Here is a 13053-nt window from a genome sequence, read left to right on the forward strand (position 1 = left end):
ATGTGGATCATAAAATACATATTATGCTGCACATCCCAATTTGTATATAACAGTGAAATCAGTGAAATGGAGTCAGGAACTCAAGATAAGAATTGTTGGGGAGGGAACAGCAGGACTAGGAATCTCTCATCTCTAGCTTTCTCCCGTCTACCTCAGTGATGTGGTGTGCAGTTACTGGGACAGAGATATGCCCTCAACCCCCCGAGATAAGAATACTGCCTGGCGAAGGGCGGCCTCCATTCAGAAGTCTACTATTAGGCCAAGCCTCTCCTAGTTACACATCACTGGGTGTGGTCATACCCCTGGTTCCTTAAGAAGCTAATTTGCATAAATTAGCAGTATTAGTAATATTTTCTCAGACATGACAAATCACTATGTAAATGGAATGTTTTATTTGGAAAGTTTATAACGTGCCCTACATAATGCTTCTTTTGTGGGGTGATTTGAGGGCCGGTAGACCCCCTTTAAACTTATGACTGACTGGTGCATTTTCTTCATGACAATGGAAGAGCAAGCAGATACTTTATACAACGGTAATCTGGTTTGAGCTGACACATCGAGATACCGCCGATCGGTTGTTATGAAATCCTTTTATTGGGCAGAAATTGAATTTTACACATCTTTCTGACACATGAGCTTTAAAGGCGCACAGAAACATTTCACTGTCGGGTTTCTTGAAACTCGAAGATGAATATCCATTACCATAACGCTGAGGTGGCACCGCGATGGTTTAATAACCTGAGTAAAAAAAAAAAAATCAATGAAAACTATTAAAACCTCGGGAAACCTGTAAATTGGTCACTTCCAGAAGAAGAAGAAGACGAGATGTTGGATTAAATGTCAGATTTTTTTGGTGACTGACTTTTTCCCACATATCGTTTTCTCGTTTTCCCTCCCAACGGTTACTTTTATTTTTAAATTACAAACTAAAATCCTGAACCGGGCTCCGGATTTAATTTCATCTTTCTCTTTGATAATTTATTTTTTTCATTTCTTTATTTTCCCGGTTCTGAAAGGCTTTGGGGAAATGTTGATGTTGAGCTTTTAACGAAGAAGAAGAAGGAGGGGAAAGAAAGAGATGATTATATTATTGGATATGAGGGGGAAATAATTATTCATTTCATTTCAGAAATTGTTAAGTGTTAGCAATATCTGCTGGTCAGAATTATTCATGCCTACATTGTAGTCATGAAACTTTTATTGCATATTTATGATTAAGATACTTTACGCTGCGCTCCGGTCTTAATTCTGTTTTGCATGGATATGAATTATCAATGTGGTGTTTACCATAATGGTCAAAAAATAAGATCTCTGATGTATTAAAGGGGTTGTCTAGGGAATATGAGCCATGTTGTACTTCTCGAAGCCGCCTCTTTATATTGAATTCTACTAGAGATGACCGGACCCAAACTGCAATCTTCAGGTTTGGGTCATCAGAACACAAATCGAGACATCAGTCACAAGTCTGGGTTTGGTTGAAACTCTCCCACCACTGGTAACACCTGCGGTCAGAGCTGACATCGACGGAGCAAAAATTTAAGCCAATATGATTGCCAATGGTTGCCCCAACAATTACATTTGCCTGAAGCATGCAAAGGTGCACCAACCATGAGGTGAGTTGAGCCTCTCGCCTCAGGCAACAAAACCTGCAGCAAGGAGGGGGTCAGTATCAGGGGTGCATTCACCTACAACAACGAAGGTCCTGACACTTAAAAATAGCATCTTTTCAAATCAAATTTTTTGATCTCTGTGACAATTGGATTTAAAAAATATTGAGTTGTCATAAGATCCAAAATTAACATGAAAGATTATCTGCAGGCACCTTTTATAGCTCCTGTAGCTGATTATTATATTCTAGTGCTAAAGTACAGTAAATTACCAACATTCAAAGGTCCATTTGTCACTAGGGCTCGTCTGTAAGTCGGGTGTTCTTAAGTAGGGGACCGCCTGTATTGGATAACCACCAATTGGATACTGCAGATATGCCAAAAATTAAAACCCACAACAGCCTTCACCAACCTTAACCTATAGGTGCTGCTCAAATGATTCTGTCGCAGATTAAAATGTTACACTAGTCTGTACCATTTCCGAGCTATTTATGCTAATATTTTTGGATCTCTGCTATCAGCAGGGCGGAGCTGGCTAGTTTCCCCCAGCCCAGAACCACCCATTTGTTTGTAGAAAGGCTAGTTAGCATAGTTTCAGTAATCAACATGCTAATTAGGCTACCTGATGTCAAACTGGTGGCCCTGACCAGTCAACCTAAACTCCACCCATCTGAAAATCAAGATTATTATGACCTTGTATGGGCACAGTGGAGGTGCGAGAGAGAAGTAAGCATACCAGTGTCAGTGGAGTGGCAGCTAATAATGGATGCAGAGAGTTGGAGTTGATGGAGGTGGTGAAAGATTCTGTTAAGCGATTAACAAACAAACAATATATATATATATATATATATATATATATATATATATATATATATATATAATCAAATTAAAAACAAAAAAAAAAGCCCAAAAAATCCAAGGGTGCCCGCCAACAGAACCTGACAAAATTCCATGGAAATATAAAAAGTAAGAAATGGCAGCACTCCAAAATAGTGACACAAAATCTGCGGACTTTATTCCATAGTGCTACGTTTCAGCTTCAACCGAAGCCTTTCTCTGGCTTGACAACGGCTTTGGTCGAAGCTGAAACGCAGCACTATGGAAAAAAGTCCGCAGATTTTGTGTCACTATTTTGGAGTGCTGCCATTTCTTTCTTTTTATATTTACATGGAGTTCTGTCAGGTTCTGTTGGCCGGCACCAAAGTCACATGATGTCCAGTATCAGCTTTAATGTTTCGTTAAAACTTGAGAATTGCTTTATTTGTAGGGTCAACACTTACCAGTCCCTGTAGTATTGTCTGGAAATACAAATACATTACCAACAATGTGCAAACGGATAAAGTGGGATAATAATATAGTGAGTATAGTTATGGATCCATACGTGCTCTGTCTGTTGCATTACTTAAGGATATAATATCCGCCAGCACTAGTGGTTATGCTCCATTAGAAGAGATGAGTGGACTGATCTTCCCATTCAGGTTCAGGTTCACATTGATGCCCCGAGCCACTAGTTATGGCTATGATTGACCAGAGGAACAATCCTGATCAATCATAGCCATTGCTAGTTGCTAGAGGCCTCATTTTGCCAGATTGACTGCTTGGTCACCAATCCGGCAATACGTCAGGGTCAAGTGGCCAATTAAGAACGGAACGCTGAAGGTGTTGGATGCATAAAACTTACACTTCATAAATCAATGGGGGTCATTTATCTTATACAGGCGGTCCCCTACTTAAGGACACCCGACTTACAGACAACCCATAGTTACAGACAGACCCCTCTGACCTCTGGTGAAGCTTTCTGGATGCTTTCCTATAGTCCCAGACTGCAATGATCAGCTGTAAGGTGTCTGTAATGAAGCTTTATTGATAATCCTTGGTCCCATTACAGCAAAAAATGTTTAAACTCCAATTGTCACTGGGGCCAGCATTTTTTTTGTCTGGATCTACAATTATAAAATATACAGTTTCGACTTGCATACAAATTCAACTTAAGAACAAACCTCCGGACCCTATCTTGTACGTAACCCGGGGACTGCCTGTATCTGTATGTGTCTTTTTTCCGTCTACTTCTATGGTAATTTAGACTCTTTATTGGTTTGCTTTTTAATACGCGTTTCGAGGCCATAAAGCATGTAACTTAGGAAGAGCCCAGTCCGGGCTCGAAACGCGTAATAAAAAGCAAACCAATAAAGAAACCTAATCATAAAAAGGTTTTTATTTCGAGTGATTGGCGCCGTGAATATACTGGAAATCACCATCCACATATCTTTGGACATTTATTAATCTCACTTTTTCCTGGTGTTCTCTTTTTGAGACATTTGTTACAAATGTCGCAAAAAATTTCACACAAATGTCTCAAGTCATTTCTCTCCATTGTGGCCTGGTCTCTCCAAGTATGGCCTGGCCTGGAGATTTTTGCGCCAAAAAATGTCACAAATTCTAGACAATTGGAAATGATAAATGTCTTTTGTGACATTGAGCACATCTGGAATAAGTGATAAATGTGTCTCACTGATGAAAAATAAATGTCCGCCGAGCGTTTCCAAATGTCCCCAAAAAGGAGCAAAAATTGCAGTGCGCCAAAAACAGGGAGTGAAAAGGTTAACCGAGAAAATATTGCTGGCTGATAATTTACATACTGTTTTGTGCTGATTTTTTGATCAAATTCTCTAAATCCAAAGGGATGAGAGTCCGCATACTGTCAGAGCATTGGTTGCTATGGTAAGCAGAGTTTTATATTAAACAGAAAGAGATAAAGTCACACCAAATCCCACATGTACAAGCAGCGCCTGCAGGCAGCATTAATTCATGCAATGGCCTTTAAGAAAACACATCTTCGTCTTAGTTTCACAGTTACTTGGGAACTTTTTTTTCTTCTATCTTTTTGGCCAATTTAAGATATTTCTTTTTTATTCTTATTATCTTTGTGGTTTATATGCGGAGTTTACATTGTAGTATGAATGTAGTAGTAATACAGTATAAGCTACACGGTTGTTCCCATTAGGCCTAATAACAATATATTAACAAATTACTAAAAAATGAATGCAGTCACATTTCCAACATGCAACAGAGCCCTTTCCATACAAGAAGGGTGTTTTCTGCATTTTGCAGCAAACACCCGTGAGTATCCATCTACTGCTGGACATTTAGGTGGGCTCTGCTGCTGAATGTTAATGGGAGCTCTGCTGCTGGATGTTAAGGGGCTCTCTACTTCTGGTCATTTAGGGGGCTCTGCTGTTGGACATTATGGGGGGCTCTACTGCTGTACCTGCTGGACATTTAGGTGGGCTCTGCTGTGGGACATTTAGTGGGGCTCTGCTGTTGGACATTAGGGGGGCTCTGTTGCTAGATGTTAAGGGGGTCTCTACTGCTGGGCATTTAGGGTGCTCTGCTGTTCGACATTAAGGAGGGCTCTACTGCTGGACACTTAGTGGGCTCTGCTGTGGGACATTTAGTGGGGCTCTGCTGTTGGACATTAAGTTGGTCTCTACTGTTGGGAATCAAGGGGGCTCTGCTGTTGGACATTAAAGGGGGCTCTGCTGCTGGACATTTAGTGGGGTTCTGTACTGTAAAGAGTAGTTGCTGCATTTTTCACCCTAGGCTTATACTCGGGTCAATAAGTTTTCCCAGTTTTTTGTGGGAAAATGATATACCTCAGTTTACACTCAGTATTCAGTAATAAAAATCACTACTAAAGAGTGTAGAAAGCTGAATAGCCACAGAATACCTGTGGTCCTGATGTGGGGGCTGCAAATAACCATTGAAATAAGGATATAATGGGGCACATTTACTTACCCGGTCCATTTGCGTTCCAGCGGCGGCTTCTCGGACGAGCGTTCGGGTCTTCCGGCGATTCATGAAGGTCCTGCGCCCGATGTCCACCAGGTGTCGTTGCTGTGCCGAGGTCCGCCAAGTTCACTGATCTCTTCCTGGTGCATGTGAGTATGGCCCATGCGACCGATTTTTTTGTTTTAAATGCGGCGTTTTTTCCGAATCCGTCGGGTTTTCGTTCGGCCACGCCCCCCGATTTCCGTCGCGTGCATGCCAGCGCCGATGCGCCACAATCCAATCGCGTGCGCCAAAAACCCGGGGCAATTCATGGAAAATCGGCGCAAATCGGAAATATTCGAGTAACACGTCGGGAAAACGTGAATCGGGCCCTTAGTAAATGACCCCCAATGTCTCTATTGCCTAATCCAGAGCAAGCTACATGATTGTGATCTATGAAGAACTTAATATGTAGCTCAAAAAATGATTTTTGAAGAAATATTTTTCCAGTAGATGATCTGCAGTTACCAGATCTGGCCACCATACAGCTAATGGCACTGTAGCTTTATTTCCATTGGCTGCAGAGCTGATCTGTGGGGGTAGTTGGTGTTAGAGCCGCATAATTCTGATATTAATCTCCTATTCTATGGTTACGTTGTCCATTTTTCCATCTCATTTTCAGTGTTTTTTGATGCTCCATCAGTTACTGTAAATCCTAACCAATGATGTGCATCACGTTCTGTCGTTCTCACGTTCTGTAATATCAGATTCATTAGTAGTAACATGAGACGAGCATCATTACTTGTCAAGATATATTGTTCCACGCAACGTCAAAGATAATATAGATGTCTACATCTATCACAACACAGAAATAACGTTGACAAACGTGGGTTTTTTAATTATTAGCTATTAGATGTTTAGAGTTTGTATGTTCTTTCTATGTTTGTGTGGGTTTCCTCTGGGTCCTCCGGTTTCCTCCCACACTCCAAAACATACTGGTAGGTTGATTAGATTGTGAGCCCCATGGGGACAGGGACCGATTTGGCAAGTTCCGTGCAGCGCTGCGTAATCTGTGTGCTCTATATAAATAAATTCATTCATTAATTCAATTACTGTCACTGCACACAGATGCAATGATTGACTGCAGTATCTGAGGGTGGGAACATACAGATCTTCACACTGCCCTCAAAAGGGCAATTATTTCAAATGTCCCTCAAAGCCTTCCCTACCTGCTCTGAAAAGGGCAATTATTAAATTATTTCATTAGTAAGGGCAACAATTAGCATTGCTGGTTCTACTCAGCATGATTAAAGCATAGAAGGTGTTTGGTTATAATATATCTTATGTGATCATTATGCTGTATATTAACCCTTAGTGATCCACTAGCTGCTTTCCTTTTCTGTCTATAAAATTGCAGTATTTTCCCTTATTTTGCCTTGTTTATCCATTTTGGTATCTAATGATCTGATGTAGTCAAGTTATTACGCCCCAATTACTCCCCTCCTGACAACGTGTGACCGTAATTTCTGACGTATTGTAAATCGATGTTCTAATGATCTCAAATCCGTAAAATTAACGACAGTATTAAATGCCCCGTTCACACCTTCCTCTTCCCATCAAACCTTTCTATCCTGCACATCCTCTGATAATTCCCCGTCCTGTACTGACTGCTGAAAGCCTCACTGAATAAAGTTGGCGAGGCAGACGCCATAACATCCGCCGCCTTCCCGCCGCCTTCCTCTTCTGACTCAGACGCGAGGCTCAGAACATCAATCTCGCATTTGTGTCTCTAACAGCTTAAAATTGTGAGAACTCACATCTCTGGTGTTGTCTTCAATCCCTTCCATCTTGACCTCGGTGTCACACAATCACAGGGCTGTCAGTGCTCATGGATTTTCCATGAAACGGAGAATCTGCGAAGGCGACAAACTAGAGAGGCGTCTTCTTAAGAGAGGAAATCGCAGCCCAGGATTTCAGTGTAATATCAGGATTTTATCTGAATAGCCAAGATATTAGAGTGTTGCTTGGGGAGCAAGGGTATGAAGGTTTTCAACAACAAAAAAATAAATTGTATGGTTTGAAAAGTATGAATAATAATTTAAAGGAAATCTACTATCGAAATCTATCATGATAAACCAGGGACACTTACTCATAGTTTCATCTTCTTATATTTGTTATCCATGGCCTCCTTCTTTCTAAAATCAACTTAAATAATTATTCTAATGAGCCTGAAAGGTTCTGGTGGGTGTTACCAAAGCCCCTCTGTGCTGTAGCGTCACAGTTTGTTACTATAAGTAGAGCAGGTCTACCTAGCAGGAGGAGGGGAAGAGCAGGGGGTTGGGTGAGACAGCTTCTACTCATTGGGGCTCATTTACTAAGGCCATGGATTACACATATAAGTAGATCACCACAGTCACAGTGCCCGGATCTATGATTAATGTCCCTGGTTCATCATAATGGATTTTGATGTCAGATTTTCTTTAAATTACCATTGAAAAATAAATTATATTATTATGATATGGAAATGCTATGGGTTTACCAAAGGGTAAAGTGTTAGATCCACACTGATCTGAAACGTATTATCTATTATATGGATGGGTCATCAATGTCTATAAAGAGGCATTTACCCAGTAAATATTGGTCCTTGCTGGGATACTGCGCTCCTGCCATTCAGTATTTGGTAAGCTGGTTGTTCAGATTGTAATTATTAGCATCATTTCTACATTGTAACTTTCACTGTACATCACTGTGTGCATTATTCTTGTAGTATAGTAATGCTGCTTCTCATACCACTGTACTGTGACATCACTGTTATCTACTGTAAGCAGTTTAACAACAGAGGTTCCAGCCTCAACGGAGGAGTGAAGGATTTCCTTCCTTGTCCGCAGTGTCTGGTAACAAGTCCTCCTAAGGCCCCTTCCACACTAGCGTTGCAGATCACGTCAGGGTGCAATGCGTGAAAAACTGACGTTTTTGGCTGCGTTTTTGTTCCTTGGAGTCATTAGCGTTTTTGCATTTTTCACGAGCGTGTTGTTCGCTTTTTTTGCGTCTTCGGTGCGTTTTTCACGCGCGTTTTTCAAGTAAATGGGAGACTCGAGCATTTTTCAAAGGGACCAAGGTTCAGGAATAAAATGTTTTAGTTAATTGAAAAAGAATGTCTTCTGATAAGTTAGCAGATGTATGCAAACATCTACAATCTATTCTTCACTGTTTTGCACGTATATTATCTCCCGACAAGTTAGCAGATGTGAAGAACAGTGAAGAATAGAATAAAAACAGTGACCACAGGATCATTTAAGTGAAAAACACAGTGAAGAATAGATTACAGATGTTCGGCTCATCTGCTTACTTGTCGGGAGATACGCGCGGAACGGTGCGAACAAAATAGCATGTGAAGAACAATATATATGTGTGAAGAAGACATTGCAGATGTATGGAAACATCTGCAATGTGTTCTTTATCAGATGTGCCGAACATCTGTAATCTATTCTTCACTGCGTTTTTCACTTAAGTGATCCTGTGTTCACTGTTTTTATTCTATTCTTCACTGTTCTTCGCTGTGTTTTTTTAATTAAATGCTCGAGCTCGAGCAGGGGAATTATTCATGTCACCTAGCAACCCATCCGTTTAAAACGCATTGCACTCGCATTGCACTTGCAATGCTTGCGAGTGCAATGCATTTTTGATGCGTCTCCATAGACTTGAATGGGGCGGGAAAAACGCGCGTGAAACGCAAAAGTAGAGCATGCTGCGATTTTGACGCGCGTCAAAACAAACACAAGCACGCGTGTGAAAAAAAAAGCAAATGAGGAAAGACCCATTGGAAACAATGGGACAGAGTGCAATGCAAGTTCTGCGCGTCAAAAGCACGCGCAGAACGTGCGCGTGAAAAACGCTAGTGTGGAAGGCGCCTAACACTTACATGGCCAAAGCTTCAGTGGGACATAATTCATAAGGGAGGTGTGAGGTTATCAGCTTGCAGTTTACAAACATATACAGTACCATATATACAGCGTATACTATGTCAAATAACAGACTGATACACTATTAAATGACTTTCACCTGGAAATAGGTCTCAATTATTGAAATTATTATTGAAAGCAAAAAAACGAAAAAAAAAAACAGCACACACTGCGGCACATTTACTAAGACAGTGGGGCACATTTACTTACCCGGTCCGTTCGCGATCCAGCGGCGTTGGATTCGGGTCCGGCCGGGATTCATCAAGGTAGTGGAAATGCTGGAAAACGTATTTGCATATTTTTCCAAAATCCTCTAGCGGAACATCAAAAGCTGTAATTCTCCACATGTCTGCAATGTGGCCTTGATTAGCAAAGTCTTCATGAGGAGAATTAACTTTCTGAGTTGTAACTACATCAAAACAGCACTGTCTACAGTTGGCAATCCGTTCATTCTGGATTGGATCTACTGGTTTGACTTTAATCCTGCATCATGTCATTAGGCTTCCTGGAAGTCATGCTTGATGTTAAGGGTGCTGCCTTACAAGCTAACTAAAGAGGAACTGTCTTCCTTAGCGGCAATGTTCTGTGTCTCACTCTCCTGGATCCACACCTTCCCGCCATGTTTAAGGAACATGACAGGAAGAGAGGTGAAGCAGAGGGAGATGGATGAGTGTGTTAGAGAGTAGGAATGCATAAAGGAGACTGTGACACCGGCTACTGCAGCTTCACTCCCAGGACTGCCCAGAGCCAGGTAATGTGAAATAAACTTTTATAAAGATGTGTCAGTATTCAGAATGCTGTCCAAGGCATTATTAAAATCAGCTTAGCATTGGCTATTGGATCCTGTCATCAGCTAAAAATAACATTCATGCTGACAGGTTCTCTTTAAAGGAATTAGATATCTAAATTGTGAGGGCCACTCTGTCTTTCTCACTTCCTGGGTCTCCCGGAACCTGTGTGTCGGTGAAAACAATATCTTACTGACCTTATGTACCCCCGAGGGGTCTGGAAAGTCACAGGGAGTATAGATAGAGGCTCATAATGGAAGTATTTAGCCAACTCTAATGGACTTCAGGTTTCAAGGTCAAGTAGTTATCCAATAGTGTTGGAGGAAGGACTATAGGTGCAGCGATTATTCATGTCCTCCGGCCGTATACGAGAGACACAATGAAGGAAAAGTCCTTGTGTTTTTCAGTAGTTTTGTAACGTGACATTTCCAAGGTCTCTGCTTATGTAAAACATTTCACATGATAATGAATTAGAATAGAGAAACAGAAAAGCCAGAACTTGGGGAAGGTAAGAAACACTGGGGCAGATTTACTTACCTGATCCATTCGCGAACCAGCGGCGCGTTCTCTGCGGTGGATTCGGTTCTTCCGGCGATTCACTAAAATAGTTCTCCCGATGTCCATCAGGTGTCGCTTCTGCGCTGAAGTCCGCCGAGGTCCGCCGGAGTTCACGATCCTTTGCCGGGTGAAGGTAAGCGCGTGTCCAGTGACACTTTTTTTTTAAATGCGGCGGTTTTTCCGAATCCGCTGGGTTTTCGTTCGGCCAAACCCCCCGATTTCCGTCACGTGCATGCCGGCGCCGATGCGCCACAATCCGATCGCGTGCACCAAAATACCGGGGCAATTCAGGAAAAATCGTCGCAAATCGGAAATATTCGGGTAACATGTCGGGAAAACGCGAATCGGGCCCTTAGTAAATGACCCCCACAATGTTTAATATCCCACAAATATCACGTCAAAGCCTCAGCACATTGTACTCTGTGGTAGGTGGCCACACATCATCTACTGGAAATTTTGGTAAATTTACACTGGGCGACCAAACAGGTTGTGGTTCACAGTGAATGTGGTCTTGGGTGTAAGAAAACCATGTACTGCATATACAAACATTACAGATACATTATATACTAACTTGTGTTATGTCAAATGTGAATGTATTCTCTAAAACATTATTGTAACAATTAAAAATACATCTACAACCAATACAGTCATCGTAAGAGTACTTTAAGGGTTCCACCATGAGACTGCCAGCTACAGTGGTCTTCTTCCTGCAGATAGGACATTATGTACAATCTACTCAGCTCCTCCCGCTCTATAACATGCTGCCTGCAGATAGGACACTATATACAATCTACTCAGCTCCTTCTACTGTATAACATGCTGCCTGCAGATAGGACACTATGTACAATCTGCTCATCTCCTCCTGCTCTATAACATGCTGCCTGTAGATAGGATACTGCATATAATCTGCTCAGCTCCTCCTGCTGTATAACATGCTTCATGCAGATAGGACACTATGTACAATCTGCTCAGCTCCTCCTGCTCTATAACATTCTGCCTGAAGATAGGACACTATGTACAATCTGCTCAGCTTCTCCTGCTCTATAACCTGCTGCCTGCAGATAGGACACTATGTGCAATCTGCTCAGCTCCTCCTGCTCTATAACATGCTGCCTGCAGATAGGACACTATGTACAATCTGCTCAGCTCCCCCTGCTCTATAACATGCTGCCTGCAGATAGGACACTATATACAATCTTCTCATCTCCTCCTGCTCTATAACATGCTGCCTGCAGATAGGACACTATGTACAATCTGCTCAGCTTCTCCTGCTCTATAACCTGCTGCCTGCAGATAGGACACTATGTGCAATCTGCTCAGCTCCTCCTGCTCTATAACATGCTGCCTGCAGATAGGACACTATGTACAATCTGCTCAGCTCCCCCTGCTCTATAACATGCTGCCTGCAGATAGGACACTATATACAATCTTCTCATCTCCTCCTGCTCTATAACATGCTGCCTGCAGATAGGACACTATGTACAATCTGCTCAGCTCCTCCTGCTCTATAACATGCTGCCTGCAGATAGGACACTATGTACAATCTGCTCAGCTCCTCCTGCTCTATAACATGCTGCCTGCAGATAGGACACTATGTACAATCTGCTCAGCTCCTCCTGCTCTATAACATGCTGCCTGCAGATAGGACACCATGTACAATCTGCCCAGCTCCTCCTGCTCTATAACATGCTGCCTGCAGATAGGACACTATGTATAATCTGCTCACCTCCTCCTGCTCTATAACATGCTTCCTGTATGTAGGACATTGTGTTCTATCTTCACAGCTCCTCCTGCTCTATAAAACACTACCTGCAGATAGGACACTATCACAAATTTGCGGCCACATATACATCCCCATAGATGGCAATAGTGGCCCGGCAGGGGTATGTTGCCACACATGTGTGGCACCGTTCCGCCCGGTACCCCGGGAAAACATAGAGCATGCTCTATCTTTTCCTGAGAGTGCGGCCGTGCGCCGCTGTTCTCTATGGAGGGAGGAGGGGCCACCCCCTCCTCCTCTCCAGCACAAGGTTTCAGGACCTTTGGAGGACCTTAAAAGGTTCTGAAATGACTCTTGGGTACCGTACATGTGTATTGAGAGCAGGAACAGATGTCTTAGGATTTCATGGGTGAAGGTCTTCCTCAGTATAAAACTTAGTGGGTGGTTGGAATGGCCAAGGGTCCCCTAGAAGGCTTGGGTGCCAGGGTACTGTCCAATCCGCCTGTATTAAAATCCCCTACTGATAAGAGCTTGTTCTAGGGGCTACAGAACCGAAAAAGCGATGCCCCATCTGCAGCTTCTCAACTTGACTCAAAGGCCCATATTTATCAAAACTAGTGCAGTCTGTGCTACGTGCAGTTTGCCTATGG

General features: G+C 42.3%; 1 long non-coding RNA gene across 1 annotated transcript; it reads right to left on the minus strand.

Annotated features, from left to right (window-relative positions):
* Positions 1 to 418: 418 nt before the first annotated feature.
* On the minus strand, positions 419 to 8156 carry LOC140066168 (uncharacterized). Its single transcript, XR_011848140.1, has 3 exons — positions 8003 to 8156; positions 7193 to 7371; positions 419 to 738 (listed from the first exon to the last, which is right to left on the minus strand). It is a non-coding gene; the product is annotated as an uncharacterized lncRNA (long non-coding RNA).
* Between the last annotated feature and the right edge of the window lie 4897 nt (positions 8157 to 13053).

This window comes from Engystomops pustulosus, chromosome 6, assembly GCF_040894005.1.
Source record: "Engystomops pustulosus chromosome 6, aEngPut4.maternal, whole genome shotgun sequence".
Taxonomy (NCBI): domain Eukaryota; kingdom Metazoa; phylum Chordata; class Amphibia; order Anura; family Leptodactylidae; genus Engystomops; species Engystomops pustulosus.